We start from the raw sequence: 27,092 nt of genomic DNA, 5'->3' as shown, positions 1-27,092 counted from the left end.
TGTTTGTTAAGCATTACAAGGTTTCCATCGGTTCGTTTTTTTTCTCATCCAGTGCACAAGTCTCAGATTCACTGGGCAGAAAAATAACTGGATGCTGAAGTTCGGTATGGAATCAGATGATTTACAAGAGTGAAAACAGAGGGAGGAAATGTAAATTCATACTGGCATACCACCAGCAGGCTGGACCAAAAATACTGATTAAAACTCCTTTTAATTGAAAAAAAAATTTTTTTTTTTCAAGATAAAGCCAGGATTGTTACATTAGATTGAGTTTAGACATGACACCGTATTCATTCTTTCCCTTAAATTTCACATCTACGCTGAGGTTATCACAGAAAGTCACAGCTTTATTTCAGCAAAATTCCAATTAACACTATGTGGTAAAAGGGTGATGCTGACAAAATCGTAAGAACATTTACAAAGAACCAGTCTCCTGCCTCCCTTTGCGACCATATTTTTTTCTATTTTACTTTCCCAAACTTTCCTCCACTGCGAGACACCTTATAATATCAAGCAATGTGTATTCATATTGACTATACAAATTGTTAATTTATGTTTTTGTCAGTCTCTCATCAACATGTGGTAGCTTATTACCACAGTTATGTTATTATTAGTGTTAACCTTGATCTTATTTAATATGGAATCCAATTTTACCAAACAACTCAGACGTTCTGACAAAAATGCCATGGTTGCGTTTTCCCTTCTAAGAGCCATCTACGGTATAAATGATTGAATTATGTCAAGCCAACTACTTAAACTTGTATTTTACCTCCTTGCATTTTTGGAAAGCTAAAAAGTGTCTTAATAGGATTGCAAGGAATGTTTCCAAAAACAAAAGATGTGTGCATTGTTTGGAAAATATCAATTATTGAGGCAAAACAGACATCCGCCTGCAAGGAAGAGCTCGGTTGTGGTCAAATTGAATTCTGATCCTCCAAAGTGTCTCTGCTCTGGCAATGGGAGATGGCCCGCTGTAGCGGAGGGGACCACCGAGTCACCACTCCCATAGGGCAATGCTTCCATGGATGATTATAAAAAGCTGAGAAAAAGCATACAATTCAATTTCTGGCATCAGCTGTGGGCTGAGTGGGAGGGCACCGCTCTGCAGGTGACTCTGGGCCAAGACGCACAATTCATTCCTATTCAAAGAAATCTATTATATTTGAGGAATTCCCCCCTTAAACCTACTACGTGGGAATTATAAGTGACTAGGCTGTGCTGGCGCTCACTTTGGTTTTGTTCTGGGGTTTTTTTGTTGTTTTTTCCCCTTTGGCAATCGAATTTCTCTTAAATGAAAAAGGAAAATATTGTATATAAAATTGCAATAAGGCACAATGTCAAGGGTAACATCAATTTGCTTGCTGTCTTCCAGGAACAATTAGAAATCGCCCATGTGTTACGGACATCCAGATATTGTCTTAGTTGTCATAGTTTATAGTAATTTGATGATGAGAAAAAATTATAATGTGGTTTTACAAGAAGCTTTTACAGAGCCAATTTGCATGTTTAGTTCACCTGAGGGAGGGAAAGGTTGCGAAATCTGGTAGATAATATCTCTGAATATCCGATAATGGAAGATACTTTTTGAAGCAGATTCCTGGATGTACATGAATTTTTCATATCAAGTGAGGCAGATATATTTTTATCGTTTCGGCTTGAAGGACCGAGTTTAACTTGATTTGTTTGTCAGGTATCTGAAGAGCAGCAAAACCAGGCAGCCCCGTGGGGGATGCAGCTGGCGGGAGCCGGGGGTCTCTGTCCCACTCTCTCCCCGCAGGTCCCCACAGCAGGTTGCTCAGGGATGTGTCAAGCAGATCTATGGAGACCCTGTGACCACTCTGGGCTGCCTGCTTTGGTGTTCTACCATCCTCACAGCCAAAAGTTTTACCTGTATTTAGGCTTCTTCAGGAATTGAATGTGTGCCTTCTGCCTCCTGTCCTGTCCCAGGGGGCCACTGAGAAGGGTCTGGCTCCATCCTCTTTACACTCCCCCAGCAGGTTTTTACAGACACAGATAAGATCTCCCTGAGCCATCTCTTCTCCGGGCTGAACCGTCTGAGCTATCTCTCTGCTCCAGCCCTTTCATCATCCTCACGGTCCTTTGCCAGACTAACTCCCGTGAGTCCTTGTCTCCCTTGTCCTGGGGAGCCCAGAACTGGTTCCAGTGCTCCAGATGTGCCTCACCAGTGCTGAGCAGAAGGGAAGCATAGCCTCCCCCGACCTGCTGGCAACAGTTTGCCTTGTGCAGCCCAGGGTGATGGTGGCCGTCTTTACTGCAAAGGTGCTTTGCTGGTTCATGGTCAGCTTGTTGCCCACTGAGACCCTCAGGTTGTTTTCTGCACAGTTGCTTTCCAGCCAGTCAGTTCCCAGCGTGTCCTGGTTTTTCCTCCCTGGGGCAGGACTCAGCATTTCCCTTTGTTGAGCTTCATGAGGTTCCTGCTGGCCCATGTCTCCAGCTGATCCAGGTCCCTCTGGCTGGCAGCACAGCCACTGGGTGCATCAACCGCTCCTCCTGCTCTTGTAGCAGCTGCAAACTTGCCGAGGCATTGAGTGACACAGACACGTGCAAGCTATTCGTACACCATGAGCATGTACAAGAAGAGGTTCAAAAGATAGAGAAGATAACGGTGTTGGCTAAAAATGTGTATGGTAAAGCAAGATCATAGAATCATAGAATACTTTCGATTGGAAGGGACCATCTAGTCCAACCCCCTGCCATGTGCAGGGACATCTTCAACTAGCCCAGGTTGCTCAGAGCCCCGTCCTGCCTGACCTGGAATGTTTCCAGGGATGGGGCATCTTCCACCTCTCTGGGCAACCTGGGCCAGTGTCTCACCACCCTCAGTGTAAAAATTTTCTTCCTTATATCTGGGCAAAATCTTCAAAAGCGATCAACCAACTTAGAAACCTGAATTGACTTTCAATGAGGCATTGTAACTCATTCCTGAAACTGAGTCTTGGGTTTCTGTGTCACCTACACGGTTTTGAAAGGGTCACCTTTGACTGCTATCACATTTTACAGAATTTACAACCTGGATGGGAGAATTTGTGGGGAAAATGAGATGCCAGTAAAATGAAAATGAAGGAAATGAACTGTAGAGAAATGTCAAGTGAATTGTTTCAGAAATTTCTTCCATTTCACTGTGTCTTATCTAAAAATTTGTATCAAGTGGAACCTTTAAGTATTCATATTATCTTAACTTTCATCTGACACGAAGCAGATTAGCTAACACTAGCAAATTTAGTATGCAGGAAAATGGAAGAAGGATTTAAATAACAAATGTACGCAAGAATCACCACAGAAAACATGCTGAGAGCTGTTTTTACAAACCCTGCTCTGAGCTTTATAACCAGATGTGTTAATAATTCACCCAGGACTGCTTTCTGCTTGGAGATGGTACGGTCTGGGGCATGGAGTGAGGCTCCTCCTCCTTCAGGGCGGCAGGTTGCTCGCTCGCAGGAGCTGCTTTTACCCCATGCCATTGCAGGTGTCTGTATGGTCTTCTAGTGACCGCAGAGGCTCTGAGAATCTTTGACTTCCAGAGCTGATAGCACAGACCTAGAGATCAGGGTTTTTTCAAATATTGACCTTGGAGGTACACACGGGATGGGCCCAAAATCGCAAGTGTGCCTACGGTGGGACCCCCCCTTCTCCCAAAACACCAAAACTGCTCTGTATTTTAAAGCGGAAGCACATCCTGCCGCCTTTGGGCTCTGCGGGAGTACAGCGGTGAAGGTTTCAGACCTGGGAGTAACGGCCCGGGCTCCTTTCCTCCCAGCGTGGATCAATACGATGCTCGTCATGTCTCGTCCGTCTCCCAGGCAATGGCAATTATGAATCCTCAGCACGTTTTTGAAAAAAAAAAAAAAAAAAAAATAGCGAGCCATTAGTTTAGGCCAAAAGCATTACTAAGCAAATTATGTTGTAGAGAGAAGGTGCAGCTTTCCTGGACGCATACCATAACTCTCCACCTTCCAAGGTCTTGCAGGTCCCACTCAGGTTTGGTACGTGCTGGGTTTATTCCTTTTTTGAGCAAATTATGTGCAGCTCTTTGTGCAGTTTTCCTTCTCTGTACAGCAAGCTTCTTGAAGCAGAACAAGCGTATATATGAACATGTGGAGCAGTGATTTACATTAATTACTCCCTAAGTGAGTGGTTTCTCTCCCACTGGGTGATGTACATAGATGCATACGGCACTCGCGCCAAGATCCGCTGCTCTTTGAAGATTTCATGCTTCCTGCGCCACAGTCAGATTTGTCATGTTGGAGGGGATCAGCCTTTCAGGAGCTGCTACGCTGGAAAGAGAAACAACATATGCTAGAAATGCAAACGCACGTCATTATATCTATTAAGGGAACTGTTGATGAAAAATACATACAGAATGAGTCCGTCATAGACGATGAGCTTCACCATCTTTATGCATTGTAGGTGAAAATGTGATATCACCGCTTTGTTGATTAGTACCGAGACGACAGAAATTAGTAAACGACAAAAAGCTTGTTGTTTTCCAGAGCCATGATATGGTTCATTATTTTATCTTGTTTTTGAAGGGAGAAGGAAAAGGAAATTTAGTGTCATCTAAACAGAGAGATGGCAATCTTAAGCAGTAAAAAAGTCTTGGTTGTATTGAAAGCATCACATGTATGCACTAATACAGGTATTTAAATGTATGTGGTCTTTTGAAAGGTGGAAAATAATTGATCCTGTGCCTTTTTGAGTCTCAAAAATGCACAACTGTCTTGGAAGTCTTAGTTGCTTTTGTGTGAAAACAGCCTCCTCCCTGGGCTGTTTCCACCTGAGTGCGCAGGTCGGAGGTGTGGGTGGCTACCGGCCACCGCGCTCTCATTATCTGATCCGCCCGCAGCGACCTTTGGAATAGCGTCATTATTGTTCTGAACCTGGCACGATGCTGCAAGTGCCCCCCGTGCTGCTCAGCCTCCCGCCCCAGTCACATTCATTGTCTCTTCGTTGCGTTTGACATATCGCATGTTTCTTATCTTCCATTTGCAGTAGGAAGCACTCCGCTTTTCCTCACCCAGCGAGAAGCGCAGCAGCTTGTGGACTAGTTTTCTGCGAAGATCCCCGCTGAAGACGCTCCTGGGTGTTTCAGGTAGCCGTGACATGCCCTGCAGGAGGAGGAGGTGGCGTGGCCATGCTGGTTGAGTGTCGTGGGAGCCAGGACAGGCGGATGGGGTCAGCCCTGGCGCCGGTGCCCCAGGGCTGTGCAGGGAGGAGGTCTGGGCACCACAGGAGTTAACACCACGGTGAGTGGCAACCAGCAAGTGCTTGTCAGTAAGGAACATGTCAAATGAAACTCATTTTCTTCTGTGGAAAAGGGAGAGACCTCAAGGTCTAGGGAGCAAAGGAAGAGGTCACAGGGTTTAACTCAGTGGTTTGTTAGAAAAGAGCCTCCGTGGAGCAGAGACCTCGTACATCACCTCCGCAATCGAGCCGAGCATCACCTCCAAGCATGAGCCGTCCTGGCTCCTTGTTTCCCTGGTAGAAGGATATTACTCTTTTCGTGGTGGTGAACAAACTAAAAAATACTTCAGCTTCCTCTTAGAGCACAAGGGTATGGTTCTGGTTTTTTATATATTCAGAAAGAAAATACTAGTTGAATAGCCTTGCTTTCTGTCCATCACTGTCCATGTTTGTTGTAAGCCCCGTGCACTCGTGGGCTCACACAGTTCCTGTGGTTGCTTTTGTTCCTATTACACGTAACCCCCCAAAGCCCTTTCCCTTCTCTATCGCTGTTCCTGCTTCCAGAGACGTGTTTTCCCCCGATGTCACTGACCGCACAGACCAGCTCTGTGCTTTGCAGGCTGCTTGGAAAGGGGATGGGCACCGCACCTGGGAGAAAGCGTGGGATCCCTCCACATCCCTGCCGGCACCACCCGTGAGCGTCAGAGCCTGCTGCTCTCTCTGCTCTACATCCGAGATACTAAATCGTGCTTTGCAGGGACTTTTCCGTTGATACTCGATATGTATGTGTGTGTATATACATATATATTCATAGATAGATTCTAATGCACCTAGTGGATAATGGCAAGTGTTAAATTTACTCTTTAAGGTCACTATTCTATTGTTCTTATCTTGTTGTTTGTTTGTTTTTTTTTTTACTACAAAGGCAATATTATCTAGGGACAAAAAAAAAAAGAAATTGTGAAAAAATAAGATTTTTATATCTTTTTAAAATTCTGAAGGGGAGAAGGGAAAAAATGCCAGTCATATTACTGTCACCTTGGTATATCCAACCTCTTAAGGTTCAAGGCTTAATCGAGTTCTATAAAGTAGAATTTTAGACATGTTTCTCTGTTGCTGTTCGCTGTGTTGTTCAACAAATCCATCTGCCTATGGATATCCCTCCTGGCTGGATATGGCAAGTCAAAAAAACAAATTGAATAAGAGTATGATCACCCTCCCTCCCCCATATCCATTTATGTTCCACACGTTCAAGGCCTGGAGGATCAGAGCTGGAGTGGTTTTTGTTGTGTTGCAGCACTCATTCACTTAGAGATAGAGGAGTTATTTGCCGAGGGATGGAATAGTCCCGAGGGAAGTCTCTCCCGCGGAAAGTGAATCTGTTTTGAATACCTCTATCAAAAAATGCCCACCAGACAGATGCGAAAACTAGTTTACATCTATTTTCCCCGGAAACAGGCTCTGACTTGGCAATTGAGTCCTACCCTGTAGTCTTTCCATCCCATCGACGTCTCGGGATCTGCTGCGCATTTCTGTATTTTCTCTGTCCAAGCTGGCAGTGCACGACGGAACACGCACTTTGTAACTATGACAATGTCTGAACAGAGTAATGTGGCTTCATCACGGAGAGTAAATAAAAAGCAGATGCAGGCCTCGTAGATGAAAACTGCTGTCATGGTAGTTCTGAGTAGGCGGTAATGACTGGCTGAACAGAACTAAATCATTTAGCTTTTGCTTAAACTGAAAAACCAGGGAAAAACCCATAAACTCTCAAGCAAATAAGAATAAGCAGGCCTGAGAAAGGCTAAAAAAATAAAACCCTGTAAAAATCCCAGAGACAAAGAGCTACCATTCTCAGCCAGGGTGACAATGGGGTGACAGCGTCCTTTGATACGAAACTCGGTGCTTGGTATTCCAAAACAAAGACCTAGGTAGCCCTAAAGTTAGTCCTAAATTGTTAGTCTTAAAATGTCCTGAAGTTAGTTAGTCCTAAACTTAGGTGAGCTCTAAAATTAGTCTTAAGTTAGTCCTAAAATGTTAACTTAACCCATCATCCCTTTAGTGCGACTGAAGCAAATTTTGAATGTGGATCATAAAAAAAAAAAAGAAAAAGGTATTTTAATGTAAGACATATTTATTACAAGGTACTGCAAAATACAGAAGAATATCCGAATTGAGAAGAGTAGGAAAGACCAGAAGGAACCAAATTCATGAGCTCAGTCCCTTCCCGCCCTTTGAAGGGGCTGTGCCAAAGGAGCCTGGTTTTGTACAAATTCTGTGTTCCTTGTCGCTCTGTCAAGCAGAAGCTTTCAGCTGCGGTGGGCCCAGACGCGCATTGTTATCGGCGTGGATAGGAGTCGGGCACTGCAGTCACCTGAGCCCATCTTTCCCTCCTTGTTGAGTTAGAAGAGACTTTGCACGCTTCGAGGAGATGCGTGCTTGTCTCAGGTCATAACTAGTGATACTGTGAGAAAAAACATTCTGCTTGTATCAAAAAGCAGAATTACCTGGGCAAACTTTACCACAAGTGGGCTTAGCAGTGCAGTGTGTTGTTATTGCACCTCATCTGCTGAGATGGTCGTGAAAAAATGGCCTCGCTAACTGTCTACTAATAATTATGGAACATATTAATAGTTTCCAGTGGATGGTTTAATTGCTTCTTCCCTCAGCAAAAGAAATTTTACAAACCTCAGCCTGTTATTATTTATAAGACATTTAAAGCTTTTTCAGTGACCTCAGCAGTGAATTACTGCACAGGCATGGAACACGTGGAAGTCAGATGTGCTAATGCCCGTCCTTACAAAGCCCTGTTGAATAGTCGCGTTATTACTTTTGTTGCCACAGTTTGTTTTCCCACTTGGACATGAAAATCTGAGACCGGCTATAATAATCTTTGCATGATAAGACTAAAGATAATGGCATTTAAAATGGGGTTTCATGAGCTATAGTAACACCGTTTCCCTTTTTTGTTCACATCTGGGTTTGCCGCACAGGTCAGATGCGTTGGGCTGCGGCGAGGCAGACTCACCCCACGCGGACAGCGTTTATCGTCCAGACCATCACCCAAACCGATGCTTTTGCTGGCAAACTGAGGGGTCAGGAAGGCCAGAAATGGGCTTAGGTGCCGATGCTGGAACAGCTAACGGTGCAATCGCTAAACCGGCTACTTTGCACTCAAAGCATCGCTGGGTGAGCGGGATGCAGGGGAAGAGCCTGCGGGAGGGAGGATGGGTCGGGGATGCAGAGCAGCTGGAACAATTGCGGTTTAAAGTCACCCAGGGAAAAGAACACTTTGTATCTAAGCAATTAATTGCGTTTAATTCCGTATGTACTCTGATTTAAAGGGCTTTCTTCTGGCCATCTCTGGTGCTCCTCCATGCTGGCTGTGCTCTCATCACCTTCTCACCTCTCATCAAGGGCAGGATGCTCCGCGGCACGGACCCACCTCGTGCCATGCCAACCGGCCTCGTCCCCGGAGAAGGCTTTTCCAAGGCAGCAGGAGGAAGCCAGGCAATTTTGGTGCACGTGAAAAAGGGGTGTGAAGAGGGGAATGTACAAACGGAGCTGCTGCACGGCCCCCGGATGAGGTGTCCCCGCGCCGTGTGGCTGTCGGCAGCGTGGCTCTTCCTTCACTCCTCTGCCCGTGTGTGTCCGTGACTGGATTTCGCTTGCGCTGTTCTACTTTTTATGGATTTTTTGACTATGCACCCGTCAGAGGAGAAACTTTGCCTGCTTGGTGCAGCCTGGCAAATCAGGCCGCTACATAAACACAGTTTTTTGAAAGGCTATGCCAAATGGAAGTTTTTGTAGATTGTAAAGGCAAGCACTTGAAGGTCAAATTCATATTTGTCCCTGCAACCTTAATGCTACTCCATACATTTCCATCCTGTGCATTGAATGGAAAAGATACCATGTGAGCATGTAATTACAGACTGTATTATAGCACAATAATTCCCCGGCAAGACAGCTAAAGACTGACTGAGAGCTAATTTATCCAAAACCAATATACCGGTCCCAGCACAAGCTGGACTCAGGCCAGGATGTAAGCCAGGAACAGCTTCTGTGACACTGATTAATGCGGTTTAGCGGCTGATGGATGGAGAACAGACATCGCCTTTTATTCTTCTAGACCACTCTGGCGTTCAATCCTGTACCACTCTCCCGCCTGAAAGTAAGGGCAAAATGTTCAAGAACATGCCAACCCATTTCGAGCTTCTTTCCCCGGAAGCGGTGGCGGAAAATTGTATTTCTGCTGCTGGGGCTGTACACGGGGCTCGGCAAGACTCAGGTCCAGCCCAGGGTGGCCAGCAGCAGAGCTCGAACACCCCATGTGCCATCTTGAGCCTCTACGTTGCTAAAACCGTAAAGATAGCCCTGTCGGAGGCAAGGATCAGCTCATACCTCTGTGGAGAACAGCACCGGGGTCTGTAGGAGGAAGCTGCAGCTGTGAACTGAGGACACAGTGGTTATAATATTGCATTTTTTTATTATCTTAAGAATAATAAGGTAAGTGCTGGACTCCTGCGGTGCTGTACACGCACAATGGCCCTGTCCTGTCATTGGTTTTGACAGCTTCCTAAAGAACACAGCTGAGAAGAAGAAAACAGCAATTTTGCGCAATTGATGGCCCAGCCAGAGCTGAAAGGAGCGCACGGGGACGAGGGAATAGGCATCTCCGAACTGCAAGGCTTTGTTCTCACTAAATTTGAAAAACCTGCTTGGAAGAATGGCTTTAATAGCTTTTCTTAATCCCCCACCCAGCACTGATAATTCTCATAATGGAAAATAGGAAGGAGTTTAAAAGAAAGTGCTTAGTATGCAATTTCCCGTGTTACTTAAAGTCTCAGACTATCAAACCAAATTCAAAGCAACTTTGGGAATGTGAAGGTACTTTCAAAATAAGTGGATGTTGCTGCTATATTTCTGTCTACTGGATCAGCTAAACTGACAGCTAAACAGAAAATCCATTAGAAAATTTATATGTGTACTGCTGTTTGGAAGTTGGAAGAAAACATATTTTGATGTTTAGATACAAGAAGTATGATGTTCGGGGACTGGAATAATCCCCATAGGACACAGTTCATTCGCAGTACATCATGCAAGGACAGTCAGCTTCAGGCTCCGCTTTAATTTCCTGGTGAGCTCCACAGTAATATTTATTGTGCAGACAAAAGAAACTGCATCTAGTGAATATTTATATCAGAGAGGGAAGGATTTTTTAATAACTGATAGCACATAAATTCAGCAATAGGAGAATAGGAGAATCGAAAGGTCTAAGTAGGTGGGTAGTTTTGTTGTACTTTCTAATTAGAAAGGAGTACAGAAGATAAGCATTATACTCATGATTCATTTTTATATAGATTGAAGAATAGGAGTTTCAAGCCAATATTTTGCAAAAATTTCCACCCAACACGCCTGCTGTAAATCACACCACCTGCTATAGCCAAAGCACCTTTAGTGGTGTCGGCCATGGAATCACGGAATGGTTAGAGCTGGAAGGGACCTTAAAGGCCACACAGTGGCACCCCCTGCCCTGGGCAGGGACACCTCCCACCAGCCCAGGTTGCTCCAAGCCCCGTCCAACCTGGCCTTGAACCCCTCCAGGGATGGGGCAGCCACAGCTGCTCTGGGCAACCTGGGCCAGGGGCTCACCACCCTCACAGCAAACAATTTCCTCACAATATCTCATCTCAATCTCTCCTCTTTCAGTGTAAAACCCTTCCCCCTGGTCCTGTGGCTCCCCTCCCTGCTCCAGAGTCCCTCCCCAGCTTTCCTGGAGCCCCTTTAGGGACTGGAAGGGGTGATGCACGGCGTTGTCACACCCTGCAGGCTACAGCCACCAGTCCCACCGGGGCGCGGAGGCGCAGGGTTATACACCGTCACTTGGGGCTGATTTCTTGAAGCAAAAATTGAGAGTAACGAGGGGGATCGGGACAGGGAGGGAGCAGCACACAAGCAAGTGAGCTCTTCCCTGAGCATGCCTCCACTAAGAAGAAACCGTGTCTGGTAGGTATTTATTTTATAAGGAAATAGATTCAGGATACATAAAAAATTCAAAGATTTGCACTTCCTTGGCAAAAATTATAGTACTTTATACAATTTGACAGCATCATGCAGTACCTGCTGCCTGATACATACACATTACTCCAGGACACAGTCAACGTAAAAAGGCCTCTGGTAAAGAAATAATAACAAATATGCACATTGAAAAGCACTTTATATCCCCTCTGAGTATTGAGTAATCAAGATGAGTTGAAAATGGAGCAAATAGCAGTATCTATGGTGTATTTTTAACAAAATTACTAGTTGAGAGAAAAATTTTGCCATTTGTTAAGGAAAAAGGTAATCACAGGCTGAGGGTGGAAACAGATCTCCAGAGCTCCTCCAGTCCAGCCTCCTGCTCGGAGCAGGTCAAGTAGGGTCTTGCCCTTGTCAGCATCTCCAAGGATGTTAAAAGTACCAGAAGGTATTGAAAGATTAGAGGCAGAAATCACTATGGTTCAGGCAATGGCATTAGCATTGAGTGTCATGTAAACCGTGGGGTGGAAAACCAGAGCTTGAGAATAAGAAGTGCCGTTGAAAATGTAGAAACCCACCGTGCCACAGTTGGCAGCTGAGATCTCATTAAACAAACGCCTCCCTTACGTATCAGAGATGGGGAGGTGGGAGGAACCTGTCTGTATTTCTGAGCAACCATTTAAGAAAAGATAACAGGTGTTATGAAAGAAAAAAAAAAATTAAAATTGAGAATTTGCAACAAATTGTGGTAACAAAATGTAGCTGATGGAGAGATCTGGCAAAGGGGAAATATCTTGTGAGAAGCAGCGTGAGAGGCGGACAGGAATTTCCTCAGCATGAGTGACCCCCTGAGCAGCAGAGACAAACGCACCAGAAATTACAGGTGTGTTTTCCAGTGAGTTCCCGATCTGGCTTTCGCTTCGTTATGTCAAACCCAGCATGCGTTTGTGCATCGTTGTCAGGGAACAAAATTTCCCTGTGTCCAGACAGACAGTGAAAAGCTGTTCAAATACTTCCCTTGCGCTCTGACAAGCGCCAGCCCGGGAAACAAGCGGGAACGTGCAGCATGCGATGAATAATACCATCACTTGGTCTGGCTCGTGGAGCGGTTGAAATGTGAACGTTAGCGCAGTTGGGAGCTCACTGGTGGAACAGATGTAGAAATGTAAGTTATTGCCTCTCAGCTATTAATTTCCAGCCCTCAGCTGAGGCACGGTGACTAAGGAGCTCACCACCACTTGTAGCTGTTGCTCTGCAAAGCAAAGCAGATTAGAGTAAACCCTGTTCAGCAGCAGTTTGCGCTAATGCGATCTGCTTTGCAGTAGAGAACTTGGCAAGGTGGGTTCCTGCATCCCGATGGATGGATGGATGGATGGATGGATGGATGGATGGATGGATGGATGGACGGATGGATGGCAGCAGCTGGAGAGGGGCATCTCCTTACCCACTGTCACCCCTCCACCAGGAAAGGTTTGGTGATGTCCTGGGAAGACGCTCAGCCAGCCATGGGTCTGTGGGCATGTAGGACATGTCCTGTCCCTCCTAGGAGCAATGCCCAGGAGCCAAGGTTGAAGCCTTGCTCCGCATTCCGAGGTTGGGCTGCGAGGGGGCTCGGGCTGCCTCGCTGCCAGCCCACCTCACCCTTTCAAAAGAGCCCGGAGGGCAATTTTAAACCCCCAAAAAGATAAACTCACGGGCAAATACTGTCTCTTCTCTTTCCAACACCTGCAGATTTTTCATAGAAAAAATAAATTGATTGTAGGAGAGAATAATATTATAAATCAAGTTGTATTTCTATTATAATGACGAAGGGAGAGCACGCTTTCTATATACTAAATATATTCATGGAGTTATATTATAGTAACATTCCTTAAATTGATGATATTTATCAGTTGGGGAAAACAAATTGCTATATACAGAAGAAAATAATTAAAGGAAAGGGAAGAGTAATAGCAGCATCACAGCAGTCAAGTCTAGCGATGTCTTAACAGAAATATTGATGTTCTTTTGGATGCGTGTCAAGGAGAAATGGAAAGATAGCGGGGCAATTTCTTCTACAGTTACAACTACAAAATATCTTTAAACACTCTCAGCCATACATAGCCAGGATGAAATTCTGTTTCCAGCAGACTGCCTTGTCTTTTGCTTTCTCTGATAGGAAAAAGAAAAATGGGTTACAAGGGAATTTTTGTTTATTTGTCTTTCTGAAAACTGGTGAGTGTCATCTATGCTATGCTTAACCTAATGTATCACTGGGAAAAGGAGGAAAAAATACAACCTGCAGGTGCAGGGATCATTATGGAGGGGCCCAGTGGTGCTGTTACACTTATTTAAGGGGGCTATCAGCTTTTCCATCATTTCCCCTCCTTTTTTTCCCAGCTGCTAATAATTTCTTTGATATGTTTGCCCAGGGTGAACCCTCGTGTGGAAATGTACAGGTCAGACTCGTTTCATGGAAGTGGATTGGATTCAATTCCGTATTCTTCAGGCAAGAGCTTGTTCGTCAAGGTAAGGAGCGCACATCTGGGAACATCTGGAGTAGCAGAGGTATTGCGGCGTCCGCACCTCCGACTCAACAGGAACGTGGAAGCGCGTGGGAGAGGCACATATCACCTCGTTACCGGCCTGTCAGTGCCTAATTGCGCAGCTGCAGCGCCGCCGAGGGTGTGCAGCATTGCATGTGCCTTCCCCTAATACACACACGTATCCGAGGTGCTTGATGGGCCTTTTATTACAATGCTGGAATGTAGCACCGTTCCTAAAGCTGTCAGGGCTTATATCGCTTGAAAAATAATTGTCCGGTCTCTGAGGGCCTGTTAGTGCTTAACACAACAGTTTTTGTAGGTCATAATGTGCAGCGCGACATAGATGTACTGCTGCTGCACCTCGCCACGCCAAGTGCCAAAGCTGACTTCCAAGGCCCGCATTCCTCTGGCTTTACCGGGGACTTACACACTGAAATTGTAAATATTAATGCAAAACCCGCTCCCAGAGCTCCCTCTTGAACGAGACAGTACTGATCGCACCTCTCTAAATACTCTGGTCCCAGCACAATGCACCCAGGAATCACAGAATGGTTCAGGTTGGAAGGGACCTTGAAGACCATCGTGTTCCAAGCCCCTGCCCTGGGCGGGAATGAACAAAGAAGATGTTGGCTTCACATCTTGCTGCCCGCTCTCCCCATCCTCCTCTTGCAGAGGATTCCCTCTTTCCCCAGGGGCGCCCGGCGGGCAGAATCGGGCAGTTTTATACCTGAGTTGCTCTGGAGCTGTCTCTTAATGTGGCTTTGCCCAATACCCACCCTTAGGAGATCTGATCTATGGAGGCTTACGTAGTGAGTAAGAATAAGTGGGAATGGATAGAAAACTTCCCTCAAGTTTTTCTAAACTCTGCAGACTTTTTTTTAACTTCAGGTTCCTTTACAGATGTTCTTATAAAGAGAAAACAGCTTGTTACCAGCAACAAAATGGAAATTCCCTCTGTGGAAAATAAATTTAAGCGATATACGTTTATGAATATAAAATACTCGGTGTAAATCTACACTCCTTGCAAAAACAAATGTGCCTCTGTTATACATGAAACTAATATATTGCGGCCATTAAGAAATACATAACGTTGGCATTAATTGAAGTGAAACGAGGGTGTGCTCGAACTAATAGAACTGAGGGAAAACAGGTGAGTTGGGTTGTGTAGCTGATGGAGCTCCGTACTCTGCAGAGGAGTAATTTCTGGGCATGCTGTGACTGTAATCCATCACCAGCATGGTGAGCGGTGGGATTTTGGTAAAAGCATCTACCCGGAAGTAGGTTTTTGTTGTAGGTGGTTTTTTTTTTGTTTTGTTACCGTTAGCACAGGGCAGCAAAGGTGAGTTCTTTGGTCCTCACCGTCGTGTTACCCAGGCGCGGTCCCGTACTGGAGACAGAGACGAACTAAACAACATGTAGCCCTAGGAGCAAATAAACGGTACGTATTTCTAAATTTTTCCAGTTGTTCGAATATGTAGCTAATCGACTTCTTTCAAGAATATCTCTCTTTTTGGTGATTTCACATTTTTTATTGTACTTCTGCTGCCCGGTACCACGTAATGTATAAATCTTCCGCTCACCAAACGAGGACTTGCTCAGGGTCAGTATCCCGAACATAAGGGAAGTGTAACACGTCAGTAAAGAAAGATTTATGAACTCTAATGTTTCTAGTGCGACATTTTATGTTACTTTTCATACATTTGAAAAATTGTCAGCCTGACATTAAAGCAAGTCTTGTATTAAACGAAGTAAGGGTATAATTTTTTGCTAATGGATTGTTACGTTTCATTTGCATATCTTTTCCCAACAATTTTACGCTTAAAAAAATCATTGCCCTCTTGAATTATGTGAGGCTCTCTTTACTGTGAGGCTCCAGCAATTTGCCAGCCTCATGTGTGTAATTAGTTTAATTAGCACTACAGCTTTAATGAGGGCATCGGTGTCTGCTGTATGCACTCGGTTCTTTACTGGACAAAGCAAAAAATTGAGTTTCTTAATCAGCTGCGACTGAAGTACTGCAGTCCTTACAAGTCTCCATCCGGTGCCTGAACAGAGGTAATATATTTTGCCTTTTCTTAAAGGCTTCTTTCTTTTCACACTCTTTATTTTGGCTACAGCGACTGCATCCATCTGAGCTGTACTTAGGAAATGTATGCACGCAGTGAGTATGTTCAATGAACTGGTTTTCACAGCTTTTAAAATACGTTACCTTGGCCTTTGCGGTAATCCTTAATTACTAATGGTACACAAAATAAATAGTATTCTTACTGTCTGCGACCGGTGCCTGCGTAATGGATGGGGAGAAGGCGATGCAATGCGTCTCCTTAGTACAGGATAAGGATATTTCACCAAACCCAGCGAAAGCTTGACATTGAAAACAACTCTTGGGCAACTGTCAGGATGACAATAGAAAAAGCATTAATGATTTATCAACGTGCCATTAGCCCTGCGTGTTAGACCTGACAATGTACGAAGTCTGTAGATCATTTTTATGTCCCACAATAGAAATATTTGAGTGGGAATGGAAGCATATGACCTCTAGGCTACATTAAACCAGTATTAAGAAAAAGATCACTATTGAAAAGGTACAAGATCATATTAATTCTGTCTACTTGTCTGTCTGACTCTGAGCGTCTCTGGTTTGTTTATTCTCATGTCACCTGGCTATCAATGCATAAACGCCCGGCAGAGGCTCAGGAACTCAAGCACAGCCTTAAGAAAGAGAACGAATTCTGCAGTAGGAACATCATAATTTAAAAAAAAAAATGGTGGGCGTTTTGTACTTCGAACTCCTCTTTCTGGGGTGGTTCTGGACACTTTTGAATTCAGGTTTCCCCTTATAAAAAAACCTACTTTGTGTCCTCTTCAACTTTTAAGAAAAACGATCTTAAGCAATCAAAACACACGCACATCCACAAAAATCAACCTTTTTCTCTTTAAAAGCACAGTTTTTTAAAAAGGAAACTTTCAGGAAGGACGTTCGGCTGTTCCGGCTCAAAGGACCATGTTTTTACTCACCGTGCCAGTACCACAAGCGTGTTACCCTCCACGCTTCGGCTGCACGTGCCAACCTGTGCGCGGAGTCCGAGATCAGCTGCTTTCAAAGTGAAGCTCCACAATGGGCTCTTTTATTGCCAGGGAGGTCCCATCATCATCAAAGCACCACAGTGTGTCGTCTTCAGTTTGCATCCGAAGGCCAAGCTGTTTTGGAAGATCACATTTTACCTGCAGGTATTTGTAATAACGAGTATCCGAGTGCTCCTCTTGTTTATGTGTTGACCGTCGCAAAACTCATATAGTGCTTAATGTTGTGTCCCTGCTCATCGCGGAGCCGGCGCCATCAGTCTGGGAGCCCATCGAAGGCAGAGCTTTCATTTCTGGACTCTCTTCTGGCTCAGGCACAGGCTGCCCTGACAGTAACTGGTGTTTTCCATTGCACGCAGAGAAATGGGAAAGGACGTCTGCTGGCGGGGGAACGGCTCCCGGGCTCCTGCCACTTTGTTTTTGAGGACTGTGCTCACCAGCAGTTTCGATTTGTTTTATTTTAATCTCAGCTGATTGTATTACTCCATTGCACGTTGATTTCTAAACACCTATTTTTATTGATTTAAGACAGCGAGGCTGTCAGAATAACGCAGTAATAATACGAGGAAACAACAATAGGTCTTCGTTTTGCTTGGCTGCAGAACAGCCTAATCTTGGAGCGTGCGGCAAATCCTCGGCAGAACTGCCCGCCATGGTGCTACGGCTTGGCACATAAATACGCCTTCAGACAGATAACCACATGGTCTGGGCTTCCCAGCAACGACAAAACTTCAACTAACGTAAATACCGGCTGTGCGCGTTCGCCCCCTAATCAATCAGGCGGCGGCTGAATGACTAACGCAAGGGAAACAAAGAGGAAATGTAATATCTCGGGCTGCTCTCTGATGTGTTATATGACAACTCGGAAAACTTCCCAGACGCTGCTGAATTAAGCTGGTGTAAAAGCACCAAGGAGAAGGAAACCCAGGGGAAGTTCTGCTCTTGCCTAACCAGCAGGGAAAATCACAGTGAGTGGTTTTCCTTATTTCAATGTGGTTTCCATCATTGTGTATTCCAAACCTGGTCTGTTGGTTTTTTTTGTTTTAATTCCTAATTATAATTTTGGATGGTTTAGCCACTGCTTAGCTAGTTCCGTCCAAGGATGATAGTATTCTCATTTGAAAGAGGAATGGGTCTGAACTGGGAGTTGTTATAACCCGGAATGACATTAACCCGCCGCACACTTCGGTGTTGGCTGCTGGGGGAAATGAAATGAGCAACAGGTTTGTGACTCGGAGTGATAAGAGATGTTGTGTGGCCCTACCGCAAGCCCCCCCTGCCATGGCAGCGGGGATGGGGAGGGAATTTTGGGGGTGAGCTCCTGCCTGGGTGGTGGCTCCACAGGAGGAGCTCGGGTGATGCTCGGCCCCCGTGTGCTTGTGCCAGCAAAAAACAAATGCAAAAATCTCACCTTGTCTTTGAACTGGTAAGAATTATGGAATTGGAAACAATCCTGTCATTATATACAATTACTGTGGCTTTCTTTAATTTTTTCCTTGCCTTACATTATTTTGGTTAAAGGTTTCTTACGTGGTCTCTGGCAGCTGGGGAGGGTTTGATCTGGAAGAAAGTAGCTGTTTTTACGAGTGCTGTGGGGCACCGACACTTCGATTTCAGTTCCCAGCAGTGCTGAAGGACCAATGACCAGTTGTGCTGCTGGCGTGAACGGTGCGTTTCGCATGGCTCTGGTTCATATAAATGCTGTTTAAAATACAATGTTTATAGCAGTAGCCACATAGATATATATATATACCTCAAATGTTGTGTAAAAAAGCAGAACTAATTTACGCTTAAAGGTTAGGATAAGAATTATGGCTTTATTTTGTTAAATTATCTTTTCTTTTTTTTCTTTTCCCCAGGGAAGGTAGGATGAATTGGGAGAGATGCCGGCGGGGAGATGCTGTGACGTGCGTTTGGGGTTGCCGAGGGCACCCGCTTCCTTCCCCGGGGTTTTCCTGGGGTGTCCGTGCTGGGGACACGTGCACCCCGCGATTTTGGGCATAAAGACAAGGGGGTGGGAAGGGGATCCCTAAATGTGGCTTAATAAAAGAACCACATCCATGAATGGATAAATGAAGATTAGAGTCTTGGGTTGGAGTCTTTGATTAGAGTCTTTGTCAATCAACTTTTGAGCGACACGTTGCAGGTAAGACGCAGGTGCCCGGACACTCCGGTTTACCCAGCGAGTGCTGTACAGATGGCGTGCTGTCGGTGGCTCTTCCAACAGCAGGTGACAACTTAAATATCTGTCAGGTGCCACAGAAACGAATTATAGGTACAACCAGCGTTTTTCCCTTCAATAAGTGTATGCAAGAAATGTCTTTGTCATTTTACTTAGCGGTGCAGAATACAGGTAAGGAAAGCGGTGGTGTTGTTTTCTAGCCGCAACAATTAGTTTCAAACGTAGTAGTAGGAATGGGCAAATAAAATTAACTGCTTTATCTATTGGAAAACAAGAACTATACCAGAGTAAACATAGTTCAATGGGTATTTGAAACTTAAATGATATATACGATAGACCGTATTTTACTTCAAAAATTTGTTTTACATTAACGTCATATATTAAAACATTTAAGCAGTAACTGTAATTAGATGTATTCAGCAGGACATGGAAAATGAACACAGAAAACATCGCTGCTCACGCGAAACCCGTAAGCGAGTCCCATTTTGAATGCCTGCTGCAGCCGCGCCGGGGTGGAGGGGGAGCACGAGGGTGCTCAGTGCGCCCAAGAAGTGACGAGCGATGGGAAACGCTGTCTCAGCTCCGCAGAGAACATCAAAAGGCTGCTGCGCCCATCCCGGTGAGTGCGGGGCTGTAATCCCATCCTGAGCCGCGGTAAGGCGGTGCGGGTCACGGGCTGGGGTGGGCTTTTTTGGAGGACGCTGCCACTGCTTTGGCAATGCGTGGCTAAATCTGGCATGAGGCTGGGAACCCTGAGAACAAGCCAGGGGACGCGGAGACCGTGTTTTGTGCCTCATGAGCCCAGATGCATTTGTCCAATTTCTTACCCACAGGTCTCTGCTCATTGCTCTAAAATAAACAATTAATTAGTTTGCAAGAAATCAGTCATTCATGAGTGTCCATACTGAATAAAACAAAAGGAAAATATTTAGGTTTTTTTTTTTTTCCATTTTTACAGGATTAATATACTCGTTGCACAAGTGTTATCTTAATCTGGTAGCCGTCCTTCAACAAGTTATAAATGAGAGCAACGTCTTTCTGTCAGTGGATTTTTTTTAACCCGCCCAGATTATTTATGAGATGTTTGCAATTCTGAGCCCCTAAGAGTAATAACTTGTCCAAATAAATTAGCATGAAAACTCCCTTGATATCCCCCAAATAATCAAATTCTTTTGTCAACAACATCCCCAAACAGTTTGCATTGACTTTAGCAAAAGTTTGTTAGAATTAGGGACTTATCGTGAGGGACGACTCTTCCTCTGCGATGGGAGGACTGTTAATTTCCAAGTTAAATAATTGTTCTGTTTGGCAAAGAGCTTTCATCAAGTTCTTCCTACAGCAAAAACTGGTAAGAAGAGATAAAAACTAAGACAGTAGCGTGAGATGCATCAAATGGGAAGGACCCTGACTCCCACCCTCCGTGGTCTCGCAGCTCCCGTGAGTAACATCTGCCACCTTCCAGCGGCAAAAATTGCGGACTTGCATTTTCTCCTGACGTTTTAATTGCTGGGTGTTAGAAATATTGCGAAATACAGAAATCCTGTGCAAACGCCGTGCGCAGAGAAGTCTCGCGGCCGCGAGGAGCTGTGCGGGATTAAACCGTCCAGCGGGGCTCGTTTGCTGCGACTCCACAGATTGCTCAAAACAGAACCAGATGGGTTTTCCCTACTTTTTCCTTCAGAGATCCTTTGGCAAACCAGCACACACAGGAATAGTAGAGTTTTTATGCATGGGAAACACAGTCCAAAACTATTTTAATAAAATATTTGAAACTCCTAGAGGATCTTTGTGTTGAGAGCTTGAGCAGGCTGTAAATAATTGAAGCATTAACGATAATTTACACCCCTGGGACGAGCCGGAGAGGATTACAACCTCATGGAACCATTTACCTTGAGAAAAATGACAAAATTTCCAAGGACTGATGGTTCCTTGAGAGAAGATTTGAAGCGGAGTCTGCACTTGGCTTGAGCCTATCCGCTATCAATTCCAGTTCATACGAAGACATTTGCTCCGATTATTATTATATCCCTGCCCTTTCTTGCCCTTGAAGTATTGGCATTGTGGCTCTGAAGACAGATTCAATTAACAAACCGGATAGATGCTGACCTTTCCCAGATTGTTATTCTATCCTTGATTTGCTTTAGGGGAGAAATATTTCTTTCACGTAGAAATATGAAATAACAAATAAATAACCAACAATTGATTTGTAGTTAAAAAAAAAAAAAAAAAGGAAAGAGAGAGAGGGAAAGAAAGGAAAGAAATGAACCGGTCGAGCACGGACACTGCTATTAGCTGAGCAGCGTCAGGACTTTGGGCTGGGATCACTCACCGAGCGAGCTGCCATCCGTCACGGTTAAAGACTTGTCGGAGGATTTCTGGAGTAGTTTCTCCAGGGAATCAGGTAACTTAGCTTAGCGCTTTTCACGTTTTTGTTAACTTTGTGATGGATTTTCTGCAGACCAACAAGGAAATTTTCTTTTTGTTGCTTTTTCACACCTTGCAGAGAATTGTCTCACCCCATCACAGGTAATCGGTGACGCCGGACGGCGGGGCTGAGAGCAGGACCAGGACTGGGACCTGGGCTGGGACCAGGACTGGGACGAGGATGGTGCGCAACGAATGCCTCTAGGCAACAACTTTCTCCATTTATATTCAGGTTTCAAAAAATGTTGGATTTGTACTTCAAACCAGCTTTCCTCCCCTTCACACCCCACACACCCCCCCCCCCACCCCGCACATACTTGAGAAAAGCTCAAACGGTGCTTTGGTTTTCTTTAACAATGACGTGATTGTTGGGCAGTGTTAATGGTAGAGAAACGTTGAGGTAACCCTGCTCGGCATGTAAAAATTTGTAATTATTGTTGTTATAATTTTAAATATAATTATTTATAATTATAATAATTCTTTTAGTAATTTCCATGCTGTCATGTTACAAGTATTAAATTTAAACCTTTTTAAATATCCATCCTGGATCTGTTACTTTTTAGCCACTACCAAGTTATTCTATCAGTTGTGCCACTTAGACTGTCTTGTTGCTGATTTGTGTTATTTCTGCTAAAGTCACTTTAATTCTTGAAGCCAGATTTTTCTTCCTTTTTGCGGTGCTTTGGCTTCGTGTTAGTTAGATGGATACCGTGCAACCTGCTTGTCACAGCCTTTTTGGGTGAGAGCTTTCAGGAGGAAAGCTGCAACCCGTGGGCCATACGTCTTGGTCTCCTGCTGGGAAGCTCAAGCCGAACGGGGAGGGCAAACCAAGGCGGGGATTTTGCACTGGTAGCCCAGAACACGTTCTTTATGGATAATTTGTACAATGCTTGTTCGTTTAAGATTATCTACACCCAGCCAATCTGATTTTATACAGCAGGGTGCTGGACAAAACGTGATGGCATCAGCTGCCACCTCCTAGTGTTCTTACACTACGGGAGCACAGTGAGCAAAAGGACTTTTATCCACCCCTCGTCCTTGCCTCCTTAAGTTCCTTGAATTCCCCGCTTTCCGTTTTCTCTCTGCCCTTTCCCGTCTGTTTTTCCATCCACTTTTAGCAAGTAACAAAACACCACACTCTGTTACACAAAGTCTAGCACTTCCCTTCCTCAGAGACCGACTTAATTGTTGATCTCCATTTCTGGTCATGCCCACCTCATCCGGGCGTCCAGATCATGGCTTGGAAAGAAGAGGTGAAATCTTCCTGCCAGTCGGAAACAGGAGAAAATGTGTCAGATTATAAAGGTTCATAATTCTACAAAAAACTGAGACCAAAAGATTTCTATCTTGGACATTTCCTTCATGGTAGATGAAGGAAAAGGTCAATTTTACCGTTAATTCATAAAAATCTTTCTTTCTAGGTGGTGGAAATTGTAAAACCTTATTACACCTACAAAAAAACGGAGACCAAAAAATTTCAATCTTGAATGTCATGGTAGATGAAGGAAAAGGTCAATTTTACCATTAATTCGTAAAAATCTTTCCTTCCAGGTGGTGGAAATTGTAAAATCTTATTATATCATATTACTGTAACCTTAGGTTAAAGTACAGTACAATCAGAAAAGTCTTTGCTGGAACAGAAGGAATTAGGTGTTTCGGATCGCTCTGCTTTGCGAATCGCCGGGCACTTGCACAGGGGCAGGATTACAGAATGCATCGTTACTTCCATGGGAAGGATAGTAACTGCCTTCCCACTTCCTAATTTGTTTGTTGTTGGCTCAAATGACATTTGTTCTTAAACAAGCCCCCAGGGAACCAAACACCAGCATCTCACGAGGTACCTGGTACTGCAGGTCCAGCGATGGGGCAGCCCAGGAGGGTGGAGTGGAGATGTCCGGAGTCCTCCCCCGTCCTCTGGTGGGTCCTGGCTCGGAGGGAAGTGTCCCTCTGGGCCTGACAAACAGAGCCTGGTCCACCGAGGGTGGAGGTGTTCCTGCGGCAGGTCATTAGTGCCTTAACGTGTCAGTCCACGCCAGGTTTAAGGCACCCACCGCTAGTAAGAGGCAGAGTGACAGATGTACCGTTGTGCTGTTTATGCCAATTATAATACCTAGATGATCTTTATTTTGTGTGCTGCTGAAAATCTATTGATCACCTAGTTTTCTAACTTGATGCAGCCTTACAGATTTGATTTATAAAAGAGATTTATTTTCGGTTTTGACAGAAACTGCAGACTTTTCTGCATAACTTATTAAAGTATAGATTAAAACTGACACGTTGATTTGTTACTGACTTTGAGGATTTCTTTCTATGCCGTTTGCCTCCAGCATTTAGCACTCCACTGAACACATAGCTTGTGCATGAATCCTCCTTTTATTCAGTCCTGGGCCTTGTTCTGGCATTATTCACGCTGCATTCAGCCCATGAAGAGCTGACCAGAACGGCTGAGTTTATCCCAGCGAGTCACAATAAGCTGTGCATTGGCAAAATATTTCATCGCGCTAAAATTGGATGCTGGGCCCTCCTACATGGCTTTATTTTGGCATTGCAAAGCGCACATTTTTTAAAGGTCAGAGTTTCTGATTTCCATATTCTTCTGTTGCTTCCCCCCCCCCCGAGAATTCAGCTCCTTTTGTTAGTCTGTTATCTAATATTTCACTACCAGGACTTCTGACCTTTTCTGTAATATTTTTTACCTGTGTAAATGAGCTTGTCCTGGCTGCGTATCAGTCCCGTACGCACACCCTCATATACCCATTCCTGGTCATCCCAACAGGAGAGGAGGAGGCAGGTTGGATGGGGGTGCCAGGAGGATGCTGCACACCCGAGTGCATCGGCGCTGCCCCGAGATCTGTCAGATCCACGTGTACAGGAGTCTAACTCCAAGTGTACAGTTCTTCACCGAATTCACAGAGTTGAGCTCTTCCGAGTTACGAACAAGGCAGAATCCAAAGCAGATTCAATCCCATTGTCTCGGTTTTGCTCTCTGCTTTACTGGCTGTAACAGATACTCATCAGCGGGGCAGGAACTGGGGAAAATCCAGCTCCGTTTCTGACTTGTCTCACACAGGAATATGACTAAAAGCCTTGGTCTTACATAAATTGCAAGTCAGTCTTGTGTAAATAGAAATACTAGGGGCTCTGCAACGTGATTAAATAGCCACAAGCCACTGCGGCATTGAGAAAAATTCTCAGAGTTAAAAGCGCCTTTGTTGTTTTCTATGAAGTGTTAAATCTTGAGCAGTTTTAAAAATATGAATGGATACACAAATGATCTAATTTGGGATCATTGTACCCAGCCATCTCTTACAGTTTTCTCTTCAGTAGGGTGGACGGTGTCATTACATTTTGCTGTTAATCTCTTAGCATATCCTTTTGTTACTTAGTTGATTGATCAGCGATCATGTGCTTGATAAGTATCATATTGAGCAAAGGTAGTTTGATAACGCTTTTCTTAATTTGGCTTGTATTTTCTGTTGCCAAAGCATTCTCGACATTCCTTTTCCTAGCATCAGCCTGCCGTCTCCTGTAAACGCATCCGAAAGGTTCGGCTGCCATGACCCGACGCCCCGATGCTCCGGCAGCGTTGTGGAGCTGCCCACTTGACGCTGCAGGCAGCGTTGCTTTGGCACGCCTTGGTTGGGATGTCAAGCCAAAGGCTGATGTGAAACCAGACGGAAAGATTTTCCTTTTAGCTTACCTTTCCCAGTTCCACCCAACAGAGTAATGGCAACATGATCGCCATCTATTTAACCTAAACAACTAATGAGAAGCCAACAGTCCGACCTGAAGAAGTGCGTGTTGCCCATGGATCACCTTATTTTAGTTATCTAGGAGAAGGAAGCCTTATTTACAGCAGATGCTGTTTAGGTGATGAAGGATCTTTGCAGCGTCACGCTTACTAAAGCAGATATGCCTCAGCACAACTGTTTCTTCTGTCCCATCTAGACTGTAAAAACCTTTTGCATCGAGGCTGGGTCCTCTAAGGCTTCTGAAAGCTGGTTCTACTCCAGATTGCAGAAATAAATCGGAATGCAGAAGCCTCCTCATGATTTTTGCTCCTGATGATTCCAGTCTCTGGTAGCTGTAAAAAAGAAACTTTTTCTCATTTTTTAAGTATATGGGTTTTCTTTAGGACCAGGCAGATGTTTGTCAGAACGCTCTGACCTAGTCTCCATACCGAAGCAGCGTGGTCTTTCTTTTCAAGGCACAAACCTTAGCATTTAGGAAACCACCAGCTCATTTTCTGTTTCCTTTCAGAAATCCTCATAAAATGCCTTTTCTCTTGACCAGTTCCAGTCTCCTGGTTTTCAGGCATTAATATCTTTCCTTTTACACCCGCTCTCAGACCCTCGTTGCTGCATCACCCAGCAAGGCTTGTGCTTGGGCTCCTCTCCGATTCCTCGATCTTCCGGGCACTGCGAGTGTCGATAATTATCACCCTGATGAAGTCACGGGCAGTTGAGAAGATCCCCATCTCAGTCGTTTCTGGGAGGTAAAGAGACGCTGCCTTACATTACTTTCTTCTGCCTTACATTAAGGAAAACTGAAGGAAAGTCAATTTGTTTTGAGAGGTTTGGCTGGGGAAGGAGACCTGGGGACAAGGAACGCGTGTCCCAAGTCCCCAGCTAACACCCTGGTGGCTGTAGCAATTTTCCTCATCATTTGTCACCTGCAGAGTATTCTTATAAGCAGTACAGTATGACAGGAAACGATGTTATGATTTTCTTCTCTTTCCTTTGCTTCCCATCTTCCCCCCAAATTAGGGAATTGTTCAAATCTTTCTCCCTGGGATTTCTGCAGATCTCTAAAATAGTGAATTAGCTGTTGACGGAAATTAGAGACAGAAAAAACATGTATTTATAGATCACGTAATCTATTCTCAAGGAAACAGAAAATAAACTACATTTAAGTAATTTTCTGGGATACAAAAGAAAGACTATAACCCTTACAGGTATTAAGATGACCATTCTCAGATCAAAATGACTGACACTGCAGTACTTTCACAAATGTTATGTGTTTTCTGATGAGTGAGTATGAGCAGAAAGGAAAATTAGAAATTTGACAGTCTAACACCAGCAGTGTTAATTTTCTACAGTTTTGTCATTTGCTTGCGAGAACTTAATATATTTCTTCTATAGCTTCATTGCTCCTTCTTCTATCAAAGCTCTATAGACTGTAATATTCTGCTTGGTGAACTGAAATATCCGTCAATATAAAAGCATCTTCTCATAAAGGCATTGGGAACTGTTATGGTATATTGTTATGTACACCAGTATTACCTAAGGAAACATTTATAGGTTTGAAGAATAGACATTTTCTAGAGAGAGTGGAAAACAAAACTTCTAAATTAAAAATACCCCTTTTCTTGATTTAATTCAATAAGATATTTCATCCTCTAACAAAACTCATATGCATGGGGGGAACAAATAATCCCTTAATGAGAAACAAAGAAAATACTTTTGAGGTGTCTGGACTCACCTGCTCCGATTTGTCTCCCTGTCTCTAAGACTGAAGCCTCATCTCCTCTCCTTGACATGATTTTTCCGCTCCCTGGACACCACCCGGGGATCCCACACATCCCGGCCAGCCCCGCAGCCTTGCGGGGACGCTGCCGTACTGCTTTTCCCCCTCTGAAAAACAGGTTAGAATAGTAG

At 44.5% G+C, this 27,092-nt stretch overlaps 2 long non-coding RNA genes across 4 annotated transcripts; one reads left to right on the top strand and one right to left on the bottom strand.

The window, feature by feature from the left end:
- Nucleotides 1-7,350: 7,350 nt before the first annotated feature.
- On the bottom strand, nucleotides 7,351-16,893 carry LOC134517766 (uncharacterized). The gene is made up of 3 exons (XR_010071736.1): nucleotides 16,764-16,893; nucleotides 16,014-16,137; nucleotides 7,351-13,371 (listed from the first exon to the last, which is right to left on the bottom strand). It is a non-coding gene; the product is annotated as an uncharacterized LOC134517766 (long non-coding RNA).
- A 2,597-nt stretch (nucleotides 16,894-19,490) lies between these two features.
- Nucleotides 19,491-26,086, top strand: LOC134517765 (uncharacterized). 3 transcript variants are annotated; one of them, XR_010071733.1, is made up of 4 exons: nucleotides 19,491-19,630; nucleotides 20,351-21,412; nucleotides 21,515-21,667; nucleotides 25,784-26,086. It is a non-coding gene; the product is annotated as an uncharacterized LOC134517765 (long non-coding RNA). The 3 variants fall into 3 exon arrangements; XR_010071734.1 differs by having other exon boundaries at nucleotides 19,514-19,630; nucleotides 19,970-21,412; XR_010071735.1 differs by lacking the exon at nucleotides 25,784-26,086 and having other exon boundaries at nucleotides 21,515-21,707.
- Nucleotides 26,087-27,092: the final 1,006 nt, after the last annotated feature.

The sequence above is a fragment of the Chroicocephalus ridibundus genome, chromosome 6, assembly GCF_963924245.1.
Source record: "Chroicocephalus ridibundus chromosome 6, bChrRid1.1, whole genome shotgun sequence".
NCBI classification, from domain to species: Eukaryota; Metazoa; Chordata; class Aves; order Charadriiformes; family Laridae; genus Chroicocephalus; species Chroicocephalus ridibundus.
The sequence above is the reverse complement of the archived record's forward strand: the minus strand, read 5'-3'. Positions and strand labels throughout refer to the sequence as shown.